The sequence below is a fragment of the Protopterus annectens genome, chromosome 2.part0, assembly GCF_019279795.1.
Source record: "Protopterus annectens isolate FY-2018-M chromosome 2.part0, PAN1.0, whole genome shotgun sequence".
Taxonomy (NCBI): Eukaryota; Metazoa; Chordata; order Ceratodontiformes; family Protopteridae; genus Protopterus; species Protopterus annectens.
In genome coordinates, this window is record NC_056728.1 from 1,070,673,440 (window position 1) to 1,070,696,082 (window position 22,643).

Consider the following 22,643-nt stretch of genomic DNA (forward strand, 5'->3'; position numbering starts at 1 on the left):
AAGCAATCGTCCCCCGGGCAGAACAGCAGGGAAGCACCCCCTTCACCCTACTAGTTGACCCTTCTGTCAGTCCAAGCCCTTACCTGAACACTGACTGTTGGCAGTGCAAAGAGATGTCCTGCCTCTGCACCACCTGACTGACAAATATATACTACAATTCTGCCAGAGTGTTCTGTAACTCCTAATTCATAAATTAGATTACATTCTTCGAGAAGCATCCTGCCATCGCCCAGAATGATACCACAGTACAAGGACAAATTGACTGACTTTAACATTTGGCTAAGCTTCTGGTGTCATTCTAAGGGGATCCAGTATCCGTCTGCCTGGGATGACATGCACGACAGACCACAACACTTTTCCAGAGATGGCCTGCACCTGTCGTCCCTGGGATTCCAGATACTAGCTAAGGCTCTTGTTACCCCTATAATGCCTTTTTTAGGCAAGGTTCAAATGACAAACTCACCACCATAGCAGGTACAAGCAAGCAAAATCTTAGGGTAATGCTACTCAATGCTAGAAGTCTAAACCTCAAAATGCACTCACTCAAGGCACTCCTTAAGATGGAGAACATCGACATCTGTGCACTGACAGAGACCTGGTTCAAGGCTCCACAGAGCACCCCTACATTAACAAGCTATAATTCATACCATACCTTTCGGCCATCTAACCTGGACCGAAACACTTAAGGAGGAGGCGTGTCCATATTTGTTAAGGATATGCACACCTCTAGGCTAGATGCTCAACATAATGCATCCAAAATTATTCAAGTGCAACTAACACTGGGCAAGACTGCAATCCAGGTTGTAGCTTGTTAGAGATCCCCCGCCATGCCCCAGGATGCTCACTCCACGTTTCTTGACATACTGGACAACATTAAGGTACAGCTCAATACCCTAATAATTAGAGATTTGGTTTCAACTACCCCACCATCAACTGGGAAAACTACTCATGCACTAACATTTGCTCAACGTTTTCTGGAATTCATAAATTCCAACGCCCTGGATCAGCTTGTCCATACCTCCACCAGGGGTAGCAATATCCTGGACCTGATCATTACCAATATGGGTAACCAATGCTCCACACCAGTGGTCAACTCCTCGTTGGTCAGATCGGACCACAAGCTAATCACCCTAGACATCCATATCCCACCCGCACTGCCTATTAAGGAAACCGCAGTAAAAAAACCTCTCCAAAGCTAACTTCATGCTTCTTAAGACAGAAGTGGCAAACTTCACGACACCCATAGAGATGGGAAACAGTGGCACGACTGCTGAATCCTATACAAATGCACTGTATAAGCACATACACAAGTGCATGGATTGTGCCATCCCCAACAGAACCAAGACGCTATCCTCCAAAAAAAGGAAGCCAATCTGGTGGTCCCCTGTCATAAACAAACTCTACAACAGAAGGAAAAAGCTGTTGCAAAAAAAGTAAAATCCCAGGATTGCAGGATCTCCCTGGTCAGCCTCAGCAAGAAGCTGAGATCCCTCATAAAATCCTCCAAAGCTATTTACGAAAATAAAATCAACACTGACTCTAAAGACAACCACAAAGCATTCTACAGCTATGTCGAAAATCTCAATGGCAACACTCAGATCTTCTCTGAGCTACAGCACAATGGCACTAGATATACAGAACCAACTGATATCGCCAACATCCTGGCTGATAGATTCAGTGCAAACTTTACCCCCCCTCACCCCCAAAAGGGCCCATATTTAAACTGGAGAAGAATGCAAAGCCCCATGTAATCACAGATGCACAAGTAAATACTGCACTCTCCAAAGCCAAGAACACAGCATCCATGGGACCAGACAACATCCCAGGCTGCGTCCTTCACAAACTACATAACAAACTGGCACCCCACCTAAGTACCATGTTCAATCATAGCCTCACTTCAGGCTTTGTGCCTACTGAATGGCGCACAGCAATAGTTATCCCACTCCACAAAGGGGGTGCCACCACAGACCCCAAAGAACTACTGCCCCATTAGCCTGATGAGCCTGGTCTTCAAGGCCATGGAACTTATCATCATGGGGCTTATAAACAAAGACAAAGATAACCTCCAAACTCTGGACCCCATTCAGTTTGCGTTTGTAAAAGGTAGATAATGTTTCCTAAACCTGATTGACTTCTTTGAAGCAGTCACCAGAGCTGTCAATGAGGGTAAGGTGGTACACACAGCCTATCATGACCTCTCCAAGGCTTTCAACACCATCCCCCCACTCTGGAATTATAGATAAACTCAATAGACTGGGCATAAATCCCTATGTCACAAGATGGGTGGCCAACTGGCTCACTGACAGAACCCACACAGTTAAAGTAGCCAACTCCAAATCCAACTTCAGACCATTGACAAATGGAGTACCACAGGATTCAGTCCTGGGTCCTCTCCTGTTTGGTATTTACTTCTCTGAAGTCCAGGCTAATACAGCAGGTCTTTGGCTAATGAAGTTCGCAGACAACTGCAAACTAGGAGCCAAACAGAAATGCCTAATGATGTGGACATTCTACAAAGGGGCCTCACTGAGACTGATGCTTAATGTCAAAGTCATGGCCTCAAGCTCAATGCCAAGAAGTGCATTGTGATCCGCTTTGGGAAAAAACACTGTACCCATGAACTACCACATAGGCGGTAGCCTACTAAACACCGAAAGTGTGATAAGAGACCTTGAGACACAGGTGGACAGTAGCCTCTCCTTTGATAATCACATTGCCACAGTGGTCAGGAAATCCTTCTATGTGGCACAGCTCATCACAAAGGGGTTCTCCGCCAGAAAAAAAGAAGTCATTGTTCCTCTGTACTCATCCTTCATCAGACCCATTATAGAGTACAATGCCCCATTTGACATGTACCTCGCAAGACACCTACAATAACTAGAAAGGCCACAGAAATACCTCACTAAGAGGACTGCTGGCCTCAAACATATGCCATACGCAGACCGTCTCAAAAACTCCAGCTCTACTACAATGCATATCACCTACTCAGAGGAGACCTCTGCCTAACATACAAAGCCATGTCAAACCCAGATCTGTTGGACATGCTACACTTAAATAAATCCCAATCTCTCCGAGCCACATGCTTCAGGGACCTAAACCTTGTCATCACGATAAACAGAACATGCTGGAGGGATAGATTCCTTTCCCAGAGACTTCCCATGCTCTGGAACAAACTACCCATTCATGTCAAACAAAGCTCCTCATTGGCCCTCTTTAAGAAAAATCTTGACAATTGGATGGGAAATAGGAAAATTCTCACCAGGGACCACTTCTGTGGCTCTGCTCAACAGGGGCACAGGAAAATAAATTCTTGGTTGGCGAAAGCCAAGGAACTTTGTTGGCTAGGCTTATATAGGCCCTAGGGCTGACAGCCTAGTACCCACCTATGAACTTTCAATGAAACATGTAAACACACCGTTCCTTTTTTATCCCCCCATGTCTGTCAACTATCAAACTTCCCTCAATCATAATCTGTCCTTTCATCCAGCCTTACAAGGGGATTACCCCAGGACAGTACAATACAGGGAAAAATCCAAACACAGGGGCCATCATACAGGAAGCCAAAAGGTTTGCTTGTGTTCTCACTGTATGTGATCAAACCACACTTCTAGTCAAGGGGATGAGCCATGTCCATTATTGGTGGTGTCCACAATCCCTTTCCAAGTACAAGCTACTGTACACTTCATAATGAAGGCTACCACCAGACAGTGGCTTGGTGAGCTGAAAGCCTGCCCCCAGAATACACACAGCAACACTGACTCACCTCCAAGGGACTGCAGCTGTTTGTGTCCTGATCTGCCTCACTCCCCCTGGATGGGCAAATTCATTCTCCCCTGCCAGCTTTGTCAGGTGCCCATGCCACTAACTGAACTTGGGTTGCCAAGGCTGTCTACATCACTAGAGATGGCTACACAGCACATTCAGACAGCAACCAAATAAAAGGAAAAAAAAAGCTTTCATTCTCCAAAATCTTTACTAAAGCAAGAATACAACATACAGTTAAAAAAAAAAAAAAAAACAGAATAAAGCACGTACATTTAATACAACTACAGTTATTTTGTGAGCATTTTTACAGCAGATTATGGTCAAACCTTGACACGTGTATGGGATCCTAGAATACAGCTATGAATGTAACACAGGCAAAGGAGATAAAGTGTTTGTGTGTGTGTGTGTGTGTGTGTGTGTGTGTGTGTGTGTGTGGTGAGCAGCTTAATGCTGACTTGCCTGTTTAAGCAGAAAGGTGCTTTTCCCCCAGATTACAGCCCCCTGGTTGAGGCTTAGGTGTCTGCAGTTAGATAATTTGCAGTGTAATGAATGTGAGTGGAAGCACATTCATATAAAATGTATTAATACTACTGCTCTCCACACAGGTAAGTGGAATTTGAATGCAGGTGAAAGAGAACGAGGCTTCCTATTATTTCCTCGAAGAGGCATTCTATCAAATGCCTCTTCATCGAACTTCAAACAGCGAAATTTGAAAACACTGAACGTCCACATAAGCGATTTCTTTCCTTGGGAAAGAAATCGCTTGGCCATCCTTGTCAGTTTGCCATTTTCCCAGCTATAGTGTGATCTCGGAGTTGGTATACTTAATTAGGGGGGGGGGGCGTGGGGGGCAAAGCCCTCCCACTTTGTAGTGTTTGCGGTTATTTGTTGGTGTTTGTAGGGCAAGAGATTTCTTTCTAAGGGAAAGAAATCGCTTATGTGGAGGTTTGATATTTTGAAAGTTCGTGGTTTTTGGGTCAATGAGGAGGCGTACGATGGACCGCCTCTTCGAGGAAATAATATAGACCCGAGAAAAAGACTCCATTCCTCCATCAAAATGACACCACAGTGGGATACACTCCAATCTCCTCTCTGCACTGCTGTTTACTGAAGAAGGATACAGGGAAAAAGCAGATAGTCACAGTTTGGGATGAGGGGAACACCTCTAGGAACAAATGTAAGGGACGCTATGGTCAAGTCTTGACCTACACACAGAAGCAAGTTAACATTTCAAGAAACAGTAGCCAATGCCAGGAAATCTGGTGCCAACTATCCACCAAATACTCAGTGATGAAAGAATCAAGCTCACAGCAAATCAACAACTCCCTCCAGCTTACGATAACATGTTATTCTAACAGGCAAATGGAAGGATTAAGCAAGGCTGGTTAAGAGATAAAATAAATAAGGGACTGGGCAGAAGAACACAGGGCTGACAAAGTCAAAAGAGGTGGAATCTGCAAGCACAGTACTGATACCTGATTATTCACCATATCACAATCTTTAATAGAGAATTTCAAGTGACTCTTGGCCATTGAGAATATTTTTTGTCTTGGCCTAGCTAGCTATATTTCCAGCATTCACTGTCATGGGGCTTGATGTTCTTTTAGTTTATGCTGGCATCCAATGCACCTATGTTTAAAGGCATGCTTAACTTAAGCACTGCAGTTCACTTTCCTTAATGAACAGGACAACTTCTTGAAATAAATCACAGTAACAAGGATAAACTGTTTTGATAAAGGTTGTGTTCACAGGTTTAAACACCAGCCAAACAGCAAATAAAAATGAAAGTTTGCTAACCCATCAGTTCAATAATCCATCTCAAAGATCCTAATCTGGGGATCTCATCCTAATATAAACAAACACCAAATCTCTCAAGAAGAAAATGGAACATATATGTTCTTACCATGTCAGTTGGTATGAGAGACAACCCTCCTTCATGGGCCCATTATAGGGTTCAAGCTCTCTACCAACCACAACCTGACAGTTTTTAAAGAAAACTTATGCATGTAAATTAATTTCACAACCACAACAAAGCACAACTCCTAAAAAAAAAATCAATAAATAAAAATGAAAAAGATGGCAGCAAACTGACCAACAGGTTTGTCTGAGCTCTGCTAGTGTAAAAACAGAAAATGTAAAAAAGGCCCAATGAAAGTGTCAGCCTGGGTAAAATTAAACTACTGTCATGTACATACACTGTCTGGATGTCAGCAAAGAAATCTGAAAAATCTGATCAAATCAACCAGAAAAATAGAAGAGAAAACTATAGTTGGGAAGAATTCTGTAGTTGGGCAGCAAATTGAGGTTTCAGCTTTGGGATAGGAAAAGGATCCCAGTAATGTACTATGAGGTGTTTAAAATAAATGAAACAGAAGTAATACAGCAATTCAAATAACAAAAGGGTGGACAATAAACAGAGATCTTAGAGAGCTATTAAAGATATTTCAGAAATTTTAAGAAAATTAGTATGAAGTAGAGGAGTGTGGAAACAAAAAAAAAGCACAAAAGGAAATATTTATGGAAAACAAAATTATGTCAAGGTCAGAGGAAGGTGAGACTCAACAAACAGTTAGGATAGGAAGAGATGAGATAAAAATGGTGATGTGTAACAGATGGTATTCCTGCAGAAGTATAGAAATTAGGAAGGAAGAAAGTGAAAGATCTAGAAGGTTTTGTTTAACAGTATTTTATTTAAAAGGAGGGGAAGCACCAGCATCTTGAAAGAAAGTTATGGTGCCTGAACTACCCAAAGAAGGAAAAGACCGTTCAGACCCAGCTTCATATACATAAAAAGTAAAAAACAAAATTTTTTAAAATGCCAAAAAAAATGATATAAAAAAAAAGACCACAATAAATCATTTTCAAAACTGTCCCTACCTTTAATACAACTATAACCTGAAAAAACAAATCTAAAAAAAAAAAAAAAAAAAAAAATAAAAAAAAAATGGTTGCATAACATGCACACCTTAAACTAAAACTTTGTTTACTTTGAAGCACATTCTTCTTATTTAATTCATTCATTCATTCATTCTACACACTCAATTAAAGAGAGACTATGATTAACCCCAAATAAGTTTCAGCTGTCCTAGCAGGATTTTCAACTTTTATTTACTCAGTGCCTGCTACAGCAAAAAAAATGGGATCATAGAGAGCTTACAAAGCATCAAAGCGATCTTAATGTTGAAAGATATCAGTCAGGAGAAGGGTAGAAAAACATTTCCACAGCAATGGATATACCATGGAACACAATGAAGACAGCAGTCAAAAAGTAGAGAAAATATGGGACATCAACGACGTTGCAAAGAACTGGACTACCCTCCAAAATTGATGGAAAGACAAGATGAAAACTAGTCACAGAGGTTGTCAAGAGACCTACAGCAACACTGAAGGAGCTGCAGGAATTTCTGCCAAGTACTGGCTGTGTACTACATGTGACAACAATCTCCCATATTCTCCATATGTCTGGACTATGGGGCAGGGTTGGAAGACGGAAGTCTTTTCTTATACAGAAAAACATCCAGGCCTGGCTAAAATTTGCAAAACAATTCATCAAGTCTCCCAAAAGCCTGTGAGAAAATGTGTTATGGTCTGATGAGACCAAGGTTGAACCAAAAGGTATGTTTGGAGCAAAAACAACACTTCACATCACCAAAAGAACAACCCCACTGTGAAGCATGCTGGTGGCAGCATCATGCTTTGGGGTTGCTTTTCTTCGGCTGGAACTGCAGCTTTAGTCAAGGAGGAGGGAATTACGAACAGTTCCAAATACCAGTCACTTTTGGCCCCAAACCTTCAGGCATCTGCTAGAAAGCTGAAGATGAAGAGGAATTTCACCTTTCAACACGACAATGACCCCAAGCATACATCCAAATCAACAAAAGAATGGCTTCACCAGAAGAAAATGATAAAGTTTTGGAATGGCCCAGCCAGAACCCAGACTTAAATCCAATAGAAAATCTGTGGGGTGACCTGAAGAGGGCTGTGCACGAGATGCCCTCGCAATCTGACAGATATGGAGTGCCTTTGCATGGAAGAGTGGGCAAATATTGCCAAGTCAAGATGTGCCATGCTGATAGACTCCTACCCAGGAAGACTGAATGCAGTAATTAAATCAAAAGGTGCTTCAACAAAGTATTAGTTTAAGGGTGTGCACACACAACAAAGTATTAGTTTAAGGGTGTGCACACGTATGCAACCAGCGTATTGTACATTTTATATTTTTTCTTCAATTAAATTGTACAGGTTATAGGTCACATTAAAGGTGGGGAAAAGTTTTGAAATTATTTATTGTGGTCTCATTTTTTATATCACAAAAACTTGGCATTTTAACAGGGGTGTGTACACCTTTTTATATCCGCTGTATGCAATTGTAAATAATCATTATAAAGTGCTTATATCTATGCTAAGAGAACTGCAAATGTGTTGCCAAAATTGACAGATATGGATGCATGTGGTTTTGTGCAAAGGAAGCAAACATCTGATATCATCAACAGAACAATGATGATCCAGAAGGAAGCAGAACGTAAGAAAATGCCATTATTTTTGGTGGGTCTTGATGCAGAAAAAAATATTCAATAGAGTGAAGTGGGATGTTTGGGCAATGGTAACATTTTAATTCCTTGACGGAATGATAGGGTTCATTAGGAAAGTACAGCTGTGTAAAATATTACTGCAAAATCTTACCGTAAAAGTAGATGTCCTTCTCTTCACTGTTGCATTATTCCTTACGGGTCTATATTACCTGAACGAAAACCCGACTGAGCGAATCTCAGTTGAGCAACACATAAAGAGCGAAAACCGCCAATTATGAACCTGTGAAACTTAACAAGTAAAACATGTAAACCTTTCATTAACTGTTTTATGCAGGGGGGCAAGCCCACCTGTACCCCCACACCCCCCTACCTAAATATACCAACTCCGAGATCACACTACATTGAAGTAAATGGACAAATTCCCTATGGTGATCTCCATTCATTCTTGCGATATTAGCAGTTTTCGCTCTTTGTGTGTCGCTCAACTGAGATTCGCTCAGTCGGGTTTTCGTTCAGGTAATATAGACCCATTCCTTACGTAAGGGATCTCATGCCAAGGGTAGTTCAACATCTGGTCAGTATACCAAACCCTTTAGTTCTTACAGGCATTGTATGTCACATGTATGCTTCCTGTGCAAAGCGTAGGGAATAAGGTGATGTACTGATGCACACTCCTCATAATTGAAAATACCCAGGAGGAACAGGTGCATCCAGAAGGAGAAAAAAAGAAAAGAATCCCTGGCCAAGACAGAAAGAAGACTAGGTACAGCAGTGGGGGTGGGGGGGGTAGAAGGAAGGAAGTGAAAAGAGGATGGATGGAGGTGTGTAGGTAGGCATTGTCGAGATCAAGAGATACCAGAAATGCCTGGGTGAGAGGAAAAAGTTTGAAGGGACAAAATCCAAAAAGAGGGGACCTTTAGAAAGGCGTTCAGCTGAGAAAGATCCAGAACTGGTCTCCAGGTTCCCTCCTTCCTAGGGACCATAGTCCTTCCTATGGACCAGAAACATTCTGGAATACAAAAAACTTCTCTTCCTGGGCAGAGGGTACAACCTGAATGGTGCCCAGAGTCAAAAGGACATGAAGCACCTATGGAAAGAAAGGAAGCTGTTCCTAAGGAGTTTGAGGGATGCCCAGAAAGGGGAGAAGAGGTTTCCACACTATGAAATATCCCTGGAGGAAGATGGACAGAACTCAAGAATCTTGTATGACCCTTAACCAATTTGGTAGGAAGATGAAGGGACAAGGGATCCTGACTGACAGAAAAGGGAAGCAAATTGTTAGATGGAACCTGGTTTGTCTTGAAAAGGAAGTTTCTGAGAAACAGGGGTCTGAGGAGACTTAGCTGGAAATAGCCACCCAGAACCCTTTTAACCCTTAGATGGAGGGTGAGTCTGTCCTAGAACAAGAGCGGATTTGAAAGGGTAATTCCGCTGAAACTTAGGGATTCGAGAAACAAAAATATATGCTTCATCTCCTGCAAGGTCTTGTCCTTATCCTGGTGGGATTTAAAAAAGTTCAGCAGCAGCACAGCCCAAAAAAAATTTATTATCTAGAACAGCATACAATAATTTGGCTTTAATGTCATCAGACAAAGCCTGAAGACGAAGACAAGAGTAACATATCAGAGCAGAACCAAATGCAGTAACCCTAGAAGAACCGTCAGCTGCATCATAACTGTACTTAATGGAGTGGTGAGCCGCTTAGAGGTAGAAACCAACAAGGAGAGGGCCAAAACCTTCCGTCTGGTGTCAGGAAGGTAAGAAACTACTTGGAAAACTTAAGACAGAAAAGCGAAAATATACCTAGTCATACGAGTCTGGTAATTAATAGCCCTAAAAGCCAGGGTGGCAGCAGTATAAATCTTTTTGCCCAACTGTTCCATGGCCATACTATCTTTGCCTGAAGGATGCAGCTTACTAGGAAGCAACAGCTTAGAGGGTCTATCAGAAGACAGAGAGACTACAGAAGGGTAAGAAGGACATTTATACAGAAATTTACAATCATCAGGCACCTTTGTAAAATCTATCAAGTTTCTTGGGAGCTGGAGGCTGAGACTCATGGGCAACAGAGGCTGACAAGGTATCAAGGAGGGCAGTCAGAACTGACGAACAGCAGGTTTAGGAGACTCCATCTGGAGGAGTTCATAATACCTCCTCTAGATATCAGAAACCTGAGAACAATCCCACTTGAAAAATTCCATCATCAGTGAAACAGTGACCCCAAAGAAGAATTCTTCTAATGGAAAATCTTGTCTGATAAAGTCCTCTTCCTCAGACCCCCTAGTCCAGAGGGGAAGAGATATGAAAAAAAGGATGCTAAGGACTCTTACCCAGAATGCAGACGCTCCTCAGAAGACGCTTGCTCCCTAGGTCTCTTAACAGGAGTAGAAGACCAGGGAAGGGCTGGCACAGAGATCTCCTGAGGAGGTTTTAAAAGCCATTACAGCATTAAACAACTCCCAAAAAATTCCTGCCATTTGTGTTGGGGATCTCTAACTGTAGGGAAATATGCTTGGTTTTTTTTGTGGGAAGTCCACATGAAAAACCCTAGACGGGGTTGGACTCCTGCCGACATTCTACCAGCATAGCAGGAATCTTCTCCTGAACTAAAATCTGCAGAATCCCTCTCAGTCCCTCAGATATAAACAGCCAAAGTTCCCCCTTAATGTCTGTAGCAGATGTTCGAAAAGCCTCCAAAGGATGAGCAATAAGTCAGATCCATGCCAGTCTTTAATGGGGTTGTGACAGAGGAATCTGAAGCAACAACCAGCCAATCCCCTGGACTTTCACCAGCCTCGAGACCGACGTCTGGGGGAAGATAGACAGCAGCCAAATCAGACCCGAGTTTTTAGGCCTTTTTCCTTGGCCAGTAGCTAACCTTTGGGATGGAAAGACTACACCATAGCACACTGCAGGTACAACTTTAGACACTGGTTTTCTAGGTGAACACACAAATAGGAGAGACAACTACATAGGGTCTTAGAGACAAATGCTTGGCAGATAGAACACTGCATATGGTCGTGAGAAGCACTGAAAACAGAACAGACACTGTTTGCAATGATCTTTATGGGGAATGGGGAATTTGCCTCCTACACTGACATTTTCCCTTTTTGGATGACATGTAACCCAACAATAATAAAATAAAAGAGGAGATAAGGAAGAACCCCAATGGGGCACTTATCTGAATGGCTCGGTAACCAGCACAGAAGAAGAAGAAGACTGTTCAGACTGACTTTCAATGATGGCGTTTGAAATGGAGGCAAAGAAATTCTGAGATGTGTGAATGTCATCTTTATGCCCTACGCAGGCAGCATGCATAAGATGTACAATGACTGTAAACACTAAAGGCTTTGGTATGCTGGTCAGATGTTGAGCTATCCTTGGCAGGAGATCCCTTAAGTAAGGAATACTGCAACAGTGATATGGAAGGACATGATATATGAACAGTGGTAGACAAGAATTACGGTGGAAGTGCTAATACCAGACTAACTGTTTTTGAACAGAAGAACCAGAAAGGGATGTCCACTTTCCATTTGTTATTTGCTTTATATTTAACAGCTGAAAAGAAAATAAGGGACTTTCAAATTCGAGGATATAAATGGTATGGCAATCAAGAAAAGCTGGGTTTACTTGTAGACATTATTTTGCACCTGATAAATCCAGAAAGGGGCATTGTGGTGTTGTAGAACATTTATGACAAAGATCCAAGTCTTTTCGGTATATAAAATAAATGAAGATAACACAAAGACTATAACAGTAAACTATGTACCCACACATGAATTAGCAGTATTTATGGGGACACAATAAGATGAAGTATTTTAATGTATTGATTAAAAAGTACTCTACTATGACAGCTAAGGATATGTGGGAGGAGACCAAATAAATGACAATAACAATATAGTTTTTTCTTAATTTTTATATTAACCAGAGGAGAAGTTGTGGTCCATAATTAATAAAAAGTTGAAGGAATGTATTTTGAGGAGGAGGGCAAGAGTTAAGTGGGATATGTTCATATGCTATATATAAAAAAGGTGGTTTAGGATAACCTGATTTAAATAGATATTAAGAGCAACCCAATTAAGATTCATAAACATAACAAGTAAAAGGTTATAAATCAAACTGACAGGGATGATGAAGAAACAGGGGAGTTCAAAATATAAGGACAGAGTAGGACTGTGGATGTCTATCTTTAAGAAGAAAAACTGCTATACAGAATATTACATTAATAAAGGAAAAGAAAGTAAGGGACTGTAGAAGACATACACACAGGCAAGAGGGTGCTGGAATTTACTGGAGAAAATTAGCAAAGGAGCCATGGTGTTGGCAGCAAATAACTAGACAGGAAAAGCAGCAGAGTGAGAAGAGGCCAAGAACACGTTCAGACTGCAGGCTAGAAGCTGCTTTCCCTATCATGGACTGATAGTATAAGCAAACAGAAAGGGACACTGAGTGCTAAGTGAAAGACCAAGCTTTTAGTTGGGTCAGAATAGAGTCTATTTTAAAAAGGGGCTAATTAGTAGGGTATATAAAATATTCGCAATAATTCTAAGAACCAATTAGAAAAGGTTAGAAAAGATTGGAAAAAGACAGAGGAAAAGGAAGAAAATGGAAAGGCAATTTACAAATGAACAATGCAAGAACATCTATATGGCTCCCAAGTATGCAACTAAGTCCAGCAGGTTTAGGATTTTTGCTTGGAAGTGTTTAAACAGCTATTTTTTAAATCCCAGGCAGACGTCAGAGAATTTTTGCACAGGTAGACAGCTGATGGGAAAGAGAGAGGTAACTTTGACTATGTTTTAGGGAATGTAACAAGTTGGCAGATTTTAAAAATTCCTTACAAAGCTCTTTGCCAGAAATGGGAGGGGTAGAGCAACTGGCTGTAACATAGGAAATGATTCTTCTGAGCTGGGATACAGGACCTGAATTGTCTAGACATAGTACGTCCTTACTAAGGTGGTGGTGCTGCGGTAGCGTTATCGCCTCACAGTAAGACGCTGTCCGGTTCGATTCTCAGCAAGAGCGTCTTCTGCGTGGAGACATGCGTGAATGGGCGTACCTTCGTTGAAGGTTGTGAGTCAGGGCTGGTAACTCGGCACGTAAAAATCAACTACCAATCATTAGCGGACCGGAGTTCCGCTGTGGCGACCCCTAACCGGGAAAAGCCGAAAGACACAAACAAGTACGTCCTTACCAAGTGTAATGCCACTGCTTAACAAAATGGAAATCAAAATCTAAACCACTTGTATTTAAAGTACTGAAGAATATTGTAAAGGAGATAAAAAAAAAACTGGAAGATGGATTTTTAGAAGGGAAATAAATAAAATTTGTGGGAGCAATCCATGCACAATAATGTTCAAGAGAAGGAGTTGTGTTTAAGAGAATTAAGCAACTGTGCAAGTTATGTAATGCTGGAGCAAATAATAATAGTTTAAATATGTATAATGTTTAAAAATGAAACAATGTTTACTATGGTTTATTTTCATTCCTATCATGTATATACACCTATGTCACTGTTTAAAATACGAAAACAAAATAAAGGTGGTATAAAAAGAAATTAATGAAAAATGTTACTACTGTTTTACTTTTTTCTATTAATGTTATGTGCACCTAAAATGTGAAAATTGAATAAAGGTGTTAAAAACCCTTCCTATCAAACATACAGTATTCACCCATATCAATCAAAATCAAGAGTAAAAAAAAAAGAAGAATCAGCATTTTACTGATGTATTGTGCAATAGTCAATACATACATATCCTACACATGTGCACTATCAGTAAAACAATAAAATATCCACTAGACAAGTTGAGAGATGGAGGAAGTTTAAATTTAATAACATAATTAATAAAACGTCATTATTTAAAAAAATGTAAGTAGCTTCTTAGTTTAAGAAATAATGTCATTGTATAAACAGCGACAACTCACGTTCAGGTGGGTGTGTAATGCAGGATATACCCACAGTAGGCATTTTTTTCTTCCTCCACAGTACTAGCATAATGGCTGTTCTACCTGCACACAAACTAGCTCACTTGTTCTGTGGGGTGAAAAATGAGCGCTCCTGAGCTAGGTGAGAGCCCCATGGCCCATTCATTCTTGCCAGAGTAGCCAAATTAGTATATTCATTCCCCAACAGCAAGAGTCTGGTGGAATTGAGTGGCCCAACTTGGTGCCAGTGTGTACTGACCTACCCTAATTCTTCAGGTCCCAGGGAGCATGCCAATATATGCGTACTCTGATATTTCCTTACGCACAATGGCAGCATGTGCTCAAAAGCTCATACTCCATGGATGAAACACCCACAGATCTTACTAGGAGTTACCCAAGTGGCAAGCCAGAACCACCTCTCGTCCACAAGATGTGACAGCCCACAGGTACTGCTCACTTCTGTCTTCCCTGGCCAGTTCTGTCAAACTCCTGAGAGACTAAACAAACTTATGTCTCTTGGGCAATAGTCAGTGCTTTATCTCACTACACCACTAGTGCTAACTATGGTTGGCACTGTTTGATGATGAAGTCAAAGAGTAATCAAACCATGCCAACATGGGATAATGCCTGTATTGCCATACCCAAATGCCAGTTACTGCTATATTACATCAAATACTTTGCAGTCTGTGTTCTTACATCTAACCAGTTTAATTCCACTAATTCTACTGACATCCAACCAACGTACTGACTAAATCGGTTTTAATTCACTATGCCAGTTTGCAATAAAAATATTCTTCAAGGCTAATAATTAATGTTATTTACACCTATAGCACTTTCTTTATACAATTTGCTTTAACACCCATAGCTCATTACCGGGCCTAGACATTTTATGGAGATGGACTTCTTAACTAAGTGGCTTATCAATTAATACAGAAAGCACATGCAAGAGCAAGTTGTAAGAAAAATAAATGTTACTAAGACCATCAACCTAGGATGCACCACATTTAAGAAATGACCTGTGGTTTGTCACTTGTTATTCATATGTTCATATTTACATTCACAATTTTATAACTGAAGGAAATGCATGTTATTACAGTCATAGGTAACACAAGATTTGCAGTCCCGGAGACCATTAGGAGCCTAGCCCAACTTCCCAAAGCACTGTCTGAAGGCCAAGGGACCCAAATCCCACAGCACAGGAAGCAGCTCACCAGCAGCCTACAGTTTTTGTCCTCTGTGCCAACCACCAGAAATTATAACCAGAAAGTATAAATGAAATCCTTACAAACAATGACAGTATGTTTTAGTTAGTTCTCCAAAAGACCGTGGGTAGGTGTCATTACTGCACAGATGACATCTTCCTCACAGCTTTATTGTTACACTGAGCACCTCTCAAAACAAGAAGTGTTATGTGGACAGTTAGGTAAAAATATGTGCAGAATCATGGAAGAATCTCAAGTGACATTCTTATCAGAGTGCAGTGACAGAAAACACCTGCTTAGTTAATCAACAGACTTTATCAGAAATATGCATATAACCAACATCAAGTCTCAAGAATATTGTAGTGCAAAATCTACAGTCAGAAACAATGTCAGCTACAGTTAATGTATACAATATATCAGAGAGCTCTCTAAATAAAAACAGGTTATACTATTATAAGGTGTAAATAAATTTAGGATAATACTGGCTTATTTGCCACCACAGTTAAAATACAGACAAAAAAAAACAGGTGAAAACAATGCCAACATTTGTAGATATAAGCAATGGAAAGCGGCACATTACAAGTCTAGCAGTTAGCTCAGAGGCCAAGGCCCGAAGCTGCCAACAGGATGGCACCTCATAGTGAAGGGTACATGGCTTGACCCCCTCCCCAGTCATATTCATAGGCACTGTGTGAAATGTCACAAAGACAGAAAAATACATTGCCCCAAACCATGCATAATGCACTATATGCTGGAGAAATTGCTATATGTTTTCTAGTAATTATGAACATATCTAATATTTTCATAAGTTCATTAATATTTCCAAAACCACCTAATGTAAAAAATACAGCATCGCATCAGGTGAAATCTTAAGTGACATTGGACAGAAACGGTCACTGGTACTTTCACTGGAAAGTTGTTGTTGTGTATTTTCGGCTTTTCCCGGTTAGGGGTCGCCACAGCGGAACTCCGGTCCGCTAATGATTGGTAGTTGAGTTTTACGTGCCGAGTTACCAGCCCTCATGCACAACCTTCAATGAAGGTACGCCTATTTACGTATGTCTCCATGCAGAAGACGCTCTAGCTGAGAATCGAACCGGACAGTGTCTATATGTTTATTGATACTAAATGATCCTATAACAGTTAATCATGGAAATGGGTATCATTTTTCATATTTTTGTAGTTATTTTAATAAGCAGTCGCTGAGGACTTTTTTTGTATTGTGCCTAACTCATTTGAATGAAAGTTCTACTGGCACTGTATGTCCAAGTCTCGCAGTTTCAAAGATATTAGAACATATTTGTGAATACTGAGATAAACATTCTGGATTTTCTGCATTATCTGGATTATAACGCAGGCACGCATGCATGCATACACACACACACACACACACACATATATATATATATATAAATAACAAGTCTATGTATATATATATATATATATATATATATATATATATATATATATATATATATATACACACACACACACACACACACACAAATACACACATGCGAAGACTAAATGCAGTGACTTCTATCACTGTAACGAAGACAGAAAACTTTGCTGAACACTTATGTTAAGAATGGTTTATAAAGCATTTGTTTTTCACAAGATGTTTTCATTTTGGGTAGCATTCTTTAACTTGATTTTTCAGAAAATGGTCAGGAAGCTAAGAATGTGTGTGGACTGTGAGAAGGGTGAGATTTCACTGTTACATGGTGTAAAACATTAAACTATCCAATCTGTCAAGCAGACGGAATCGCATTTACCTAGAGCTAAGCTTCCAAGGGAAATTTAAATAAACTTTAAAATAAACTTTTCATCTAAAAAGGAAAAGCAGCTTTTTAAACTTATTGCTCAGTTTTTCTCACATAGCTGTGGTGGTGGTGCTGCGGTACCGTTGTCGCCTCACAGTAAGACGTTGTCCTGCTCGATTCTCAGCTAAAGTGTCTTCTGTGTGGAAACATGTGTGAATGGGTGTACCTTTGTTGAAGGTTGTGCGTCAGGCCTGGCAAGTCGGTATGTAAAACTCTACTGCCAATCATTAGCGGACCGGAGTTCCGCTGTGGTGACCCCTAACTGGGAAAAGCCGAAAGATACAACATACAACAAATGTGCTTAACCACGGTACTGAATACTGGAAATTTAGTACTTCGACTAAGGCACTGTGAAGCAAAAGTACTGTATTTGATCTGCCTTTCAAGGGCTATTAGCATGAATCTGACAACATAGTTCACAAAAGTAATACTGCATTATTACTACTGCTGTACTGCATTCAGGGGATATCAGGCTCAGCAAATAGCTCTCTTCAATGTTTTTATATATAACTTTTTCTAAACTGCAGCAAAGAGCAACAACATCTCCTAGCTACAGCACCTTACACGGACTATTGTGTTGCTTAAATGACTACTGTGGCTGATTCACCTTAAACTAGACACAACTGCAGAGTTAAAACATTTTGTTTAGAGATACTTCTGAAGCTCTGGAGCCAAAGGAACACAAAGGGGAGCAGTGTACATAATGTATTAATATTCACAACACCAAGTAAAGAAAGTGTGACAGAAGAAGCTCAAATGTCAGCATAAAATATAAAGCTTCTTGATCTTGCTTCAAACTGTAAAACTTAAAATAAATAAATCATCCCAATATGTTGGGTCATTTGACTTCTTGAGAGGCTAGTAGTGGTAAAATGCGGTCACACTCTGAAACCAAAATGAGACTGTTCCCATATAAATTCAGTGATGGTCATAAAGCCACATATATATATCTTGAATACTGATAAAAGCCATACCAATGATAATCTTCATAACTATGTCAATTTATTTATAGTTTTCAGGAAAGCAAAATATACCAATAAAGTTTAACGTTATGCTAGTGACACATATTCCACAAGAAGTGCACATAACACTTGGAAACAGAACAGAAAAGAAACCTAAGTAAATGGAAAGCTTAGGTGTCACCAAGAAGTAATTTGAGGCAACAAAATGAGTGAATCAAATGGTTACTGCTGTAAAGCATGAAAAAAAAATTATCATCATTACTTCTTTACAAGATTTTAATAAACTGATTAAAAGAGAGAATTGCCCACTACACACAGATGAAGGCATAGTCTCAAAATAATCTCTTGTCACTATGGTCTTTTTGGCATTTGAGCAAACTATGGATTCTGACAGATAAACCGAGATTAAGAAATCTTAAAAGATATACATTTAATATGCAAATAACTAAGGGAGAGATTCCCTAACATCCATCTCATATTTCAACAGAATCAGAAGTGTTTCAAATAGCTGACGCACAACAAAATGAAGGCTTGCAAGGTGATATAAATGCACATGAAGAGCTATCAGTGTGCAAGTCAGGTACAAGAACAGAATCGCTGCTGAACAGTCTAAGACAGCGTTATCTCAAGCTAAATAAGAGTAAATTAAATAAGAGTGTTAAGTCTGAAATACAATGATGATATTTCAATGCAACTGTAACAGAAGTCAGGTGAAAAAAGGCGCAGCTGTGCAAATGCCAAAGCCAGAAAACAAGCACTAGCGAGTTTTCTCAAAATTATGCTGTGACTTGTAAAGCTTGAACTATATATGCCTGAGATTACCATGTTTCTAAGAAAGCTGTTAGCGCAAATCATATCTTGGAAATGGCTCTATTAGCAGAAAAAAGTTTTGAAAAACTCAATGAACTAGTTACAGATGCACCAATTTTAAAGTACCTTGATGTGAATAAGGCAGCCACGTAGCAAGGAGATGCCTGTCAAAATGGTACAGAAGCTGTAACTTCACACTAGAACACACCGGCTGCCTGAGTGTTAAAAGGATTACAAGATGCACTAAAGAAATCTGTTCACATTTGAAAGGAACTGCTAGCCGTATGGCAGAGATGTTTGAAATCCCATGAACAAATCTATTGCACAGAAGTTCAAATAAACAGAAAATGGACTTTTAGCAACCCGCATTCAGAGTATCTGTGCATGGCACCTACTACAGAGATATTAGATGTTACTTTAATTTACTAAGTACAACCTGAAAATTAACACATATGAAACCCAGACCAACAAAACTGCAGCATATATGTTGGACAGATTACAGAAGCATGTAGTAGTGTTGCGAGAAGAAAAATATTTTAAGGATAATTGCACCTCTACCAGTAAAATAAAAATGTCCAGAGATGTACACCTTTAATTAAAAAACTCAGTTATTGACATGAATTATAATGAGAAGTTGGCCTGAACAAATTTCACCACAAACAAAGATTTTTTTTTAAGTTGTTTCTCAGCCTAAAGGTTGCCTTAAGGTTCAAAGAAGACAAAATAATAGTTTCCCAATCAACTAAAGCAACAAATTCTTGACAGGATAGAACAATTTTGACCAGTACAATGCAAAAGAAGTAGAAATCTGCCAAATTTCATATTTATTTCACACCATAACAAAAATCCAAAGGAAGAAACAAAGACAACCACAGAGCACCGAGAACACAGCTTTGTTCAAATTCAAAGAAGGTACAGTCTAAGAACAACAAAAAAGCAACAGTCTAGGACCACCAAAGCTTCAGGTAAAAGCAAGGATTTATTAAAAGTTTAGCGCTTTCATGCCAATAACTCGGCACTTCATCAGACAGACTAGAATACTACACAAACACTTTATATAATAAAAACAATTAATCAATGAAACAATTTACTCTCCCTGAGTAAGGGTTTTAAAGGCACATATGCATTAAGTCCTGGACTTCTATGTGCCTGCAACTTTATAATCCACTTACTTTCAGCCTTCTCAATAAAATTATTCAAATCACCACCCCTTCTATTTACATCAATACACTGTATCAGTAAAAAACTAAAAGAATGGTCACTGAAAACTTTTACATCCCTAAACAGCAGACTATTAACATCTTTATTTATTATGTATCCAACATGTTCTGGAATTCGCTCCTTTAAAGTCCTAATAGTTTTACCTATATAAAAACTAGAGCATTTTGTGCAAGATGCAAGACAAACAAGATGCAAACTAGTACAATCTGTATAAAATTTAGGATTAAAAACAAAACCAATGGATGGATGTGCAAACACTTCAACATCTGAAATATAAGGACAAGTTGCACAGTTCCTACAAATAACAGTACCTAATCTACTTGATAAAGAACTAGTATTGCTCTTTCTTCCATAACAAAGTTGCCTCTTAAGGGACAATCCATTCTTGAAACAAAAACGTGGCACAGCACCTACAATATAAAAAACAACAGAACTATCCGAAGTGAGTATAGGCCAATTCCTACGTATTACATCACATATAATCCCAACATCACTAGTGAAGGTAATAACTGGTCTAACCTGATCCTGATCAGGAATTCTCTTATTAACAAGTATATTATTTATATTAGAAAAATATGGTCTGGCTGAATCAGACCTGGCCTCATTCACCTCTCTAACTGCTTTATCCACATCATTAGCAGAGTACCCTCGTGCTTGCAACTCATGTTTCAACGTACCTAAAGCAACCTTTAAAACATCATTGTTAGTATGCAATCTAGATGAAAATTTAAACTTAAACAGAACAAACTAACAGAATAAACGAAGCGAGCAAGAAACCAAAAGGAGCCAAACTTTTATTAAAAAACTGATAAGGTTAGCGCTTTCGGTGGAGACAGTGCTTCACCTTCTTAAGACATTAATTAAACCAATTAAAACCCTTTTTATACAAATGTTAGATCAATTAAGCATTCAAGTTAATCCCTAAATCGGCTCTTAAAGAGCAATATTTTAAAAAAGTTAAATGCACTAAAATACATAAGAATGTATGAGCTATAATACATAAAACAACACAAACTGAGCCATCAGCAAAGTTCCGCTCGTGTGACACAAAAGAAGACACTAGCAAGATTGCACCAGTAAATACTTTTAAATTGCAATAAACATGTAAAATATTCATATGATAATATAAAACTTCCTATTAGTGTCCTTAAAGACATGTCGACAATACCCAACTTTTTTAATTTCCGTGACAGATGTTAAACGAAAACTAAATATATTCTGAATATCAGTGTAAACATTTATACTAATTTGTTAAATGTAATATTTTTCAAGTGTTACCTTTATGCTAAGACACTAAACAAAAACATCATGTGTTGTATTTTATTTTTACCCAACTGAAAATGAGAATCCGAAGTTACGTTGTTTAAAGTCAACTAATAATGCCAAGTCCATTATTATGGTACACAAATTCCAACAAACTCGAATATAGATCTTATAAAATTATTTACAACTATGGTGCCCTACTATTAACATTTATTATTATTGATGTTAAAAATCTTTTAGTGGGCGCTTAGATACGTAACCCAATGTACAAAGAATATATTTAGTTTTCGTTTAACATCTGTCACGGAAACTAAAAAAGTTGGGTATTGTCGATATGTCTTTAAGGACACTAATAGGAAGTTTTATATTATCATATGAATATTTTACATGTTTATTATCTTTAACTGACAGCAGGTGTGTACCCAAGAAGACTGAATGTTATAATTAAATCAAAAGGTACTTCAACAAAGTATTAGTTTAAGGGTGTGCACACTTATGCAACCAGCTTATTGTATGTTTTTTGTTTTCTATATTTTTCCCCACACTTATGCAACCAGCTTATTGTATGTTTTTTATTTTCTATATTTTTTCCCCTAACAGATTTGTTTGTTTTTCAACTGAATTGTACAGGTTATAGGTCACATTAAAGGTGGGAAAAGTTTTGAAATGATTTACTGTGGTCTCATTTTTTTATAGCACAAAAACCTGGCATTTTAACAGGGGTGTGTACACTTTTTATATCCACTGTATATATCTACACTATCAACAATTTAACAGACAAGTGAAGAAGCATCCGAACAGCGAAATGCAGTAACAAAATATACAAGAACTGTAATCTCACAATGCTTGGATACAGGAATTCTCCACTGCAGTGTCTCAGTCTCTCTTCAGTTGAAATGTTAATGAGGAGTAAGCAAAAAAGCAAATTACATACTCAAATACTTTTATGGATGATGGAAAATCAAATAAGTTAATTGATCTGTGGTGGATGCTGCTCTGTTTAATTGTGCTTTGACTGTAACCCTATGGATCTGTTATTATAATCAGAATAAAAGGCAATACACACAGCCAGCCATCTGGACAAAGCTTGTCTGGAGAGTGGTCCTTTTACTTTTCCAGGCATGTAGGAGATAAACAACT

At 39.1% G+C, this 22,643-nt stretch overlaps 1 protein-coding gene across 6 annotated transcripts in view; it reads right to left on the reverse strand.

The window, feature by feature from the left end:
* PSIP1 (PC4 and SFRS1 interacting protein 1) overlaps positions 1-22,643 on the reverse strand; it is an 801,135-nt gene that overhangs the window by 187,007 nt on the left and 591,485 nt on the right. The gene's annotated exons all lie outside the window — the stretch shown is intronic.